We start from the raw sequence: 1,866 nt of genomic DNA, 5'->3' as shown, positions 1-1,866 counted from the left end.
CCCTGAGAAGTGTGTTTCATTGGGGAATTGATTCAATTGGTTTCAGGGAAAATCTAAAATCCATGAATAGAATTAGAAGAAAAAGGTGGGGGTGGGGTCGGGTGGATATTAACAAGCCAAAATAGGAAAAAAGGTATCGGTGGCAGGACAACTCTGACTGATGTCAGACCTTTGTGCTCCAGGAGTCACCTGCATCCCTCTTTAAGAATCAGTGGCAAGGAGGATGGCAGCTCTCCCACTTAGTCATCCTCTGAGATCTCAGCAGACCTGGCATCAGTAGCCACCTTCCATTTCCTGCACTTGCTTGTCCTCTCCTGTACCTCAGGGTCAAGCATGGGAACATGGACACTCTTGTCTTTCTTTTTCCTTTTGATTTTTTTTAGTGTCACTTTCCTCGAGTTCCTCAGAACTGCTAGATGCTAGATATGGAATCATCTGACTGAGAAGTATCACTTTTCCCTCAAAGGTAATTCCTGGATTTTTTTTTTTTTTGCTCGTGTGGTTACTTCCTTTTGCTGGTATTAGAAGCTCAAGTTTCCTCTGAGAACACACTTGAGGAATCTGCTGTTGTGTTCATAGATTCCTTTTTGTTTTTCTTCTTTTTTTTATTTATTCATGTGTGTGTGTGTGTGTGTGTGTGTGTGTGTGTGAGAGAGAGAGAGAGAGAGAGAGAGAGAGAGAGAGAGAGAGTGAGAGAGTTCAGAAGATGGTCTAGTTGACCATCATTATAAGGAGAGGCACCTTGGTTATGCAAACTTTATATACCTCAGTACAGGGTACTGAGGCAAAAGATAATTGTAACATTGTTCCATCTATCCACCAATTCAGTTATATGTATGTGTGGAATACTTAGTGCTGGTTTTGGAGCTCTGCTCTAACCATTCTATGTGTGAGTATGTCTGTCTGTAGGTCTGTATACATTCATGTATGTGTGTATGTATGCATGTATGTATGTATGTATGTATGTATGTATGTATGTATGTATGTATGTACTTATGTATGTATATGAAGTTATCAGACTCTGCCTTTTGTTTCAGCCATTTAGTGTGAGTGTGTGTGTCTGTGTCTGTGTCTGTGTCTGTGTCTGTGTCTGTGTCTGTGTGTGTATGTCTGTGTGTGTGTGTGTGTGTGAGAGAGAGGGAGAGAGAGAGAGAGAGAGAGACCTTTATTCTGCTTCTTCTTATGGAATGTCTTTGACTCTTTATATTTTTGGGATTCAGGCACAAATGTTTTTACCAGGGGAGATGTATTTCTTCCCCATTGGTAAAGTCTTGCTGATCACTACTGTCTGTTTCAAATTCTTCAGGATACAACTCTTTATAACCACTGTGACCCCATCTGTCTGATATTTTGGATTCATCATCATATAACTTCTTGTTCCCGATTTTTGCCTTAAGAAAATCATCTTCTAGGACTCCGGAAATCTCATTCTTTGACCTCCAGTAGTCTCTGACTTTCTTCATTAAAACCATCACTTCTCATCTGACTTGACCTCCTGGGTACTCTGTTCCTTCTGGTCCCCTGGTAAGCATCCTCCTCCTGCTTCTCTAGTTCTCTGAAATTCCACATATCAGACTCCTCCTGTATCTTATTGTGAGCATCTGTATGCTGGATGACAATCCTCAGGAGGCCTTCCCCCAGTGGAACCCATGACATTCTTTAATCCTGTGCCACAGCCTCGCATGGCTGGGTGGGAGAAAAGGCAGTGGCTTCTACCAGATATTTTTATTACTGGCTCTGATATAAAAAAACCTTACACGACAATATGAAGTTCAGAAAGGCTCACTCTTATTAATTAAGCTAGGGGACCCTTTGGTTAGGCAACAAGGACAATGGCAGCACTAGCTGATCTGACTCTCACTGAGG

General features: G+C 41.7%; 1 pseudogene; it reads right to left on the bottom strand.

Annotated features, from left to right (window-relative positions):
- Window positions 1-239: 239 nt before the first annotated feature.
- Window positions 240-1,656, bottom strand: LOC146999855 (uncharacterized protein NKAPD1-like; annotated as a pseudogene).
- Between the last annotated feature and the right edge of the window lie 210 nt (window positions 1,657-1,866).

The sequence above is a fragment of the Mus caroli genome, unplaced genomic scaffold, assembly GCF_978045245.1.
Source record: "Mus caroli unplaced genomic scaffold, Mus_caroli_1 scaffold_34, whole genome shotgun sequence".
NCBI classification, from domain to species: Eukaryota; Metazoa; Chordata; class Mammalia; order Rodentia; family Muridae; genus Mus; species Mus caroli.
The sequence above is the reverse complement of the archived record's forward strand: the minus strand, read 5'-3'. Positions and strand labels throughout refer to the sequence as shown.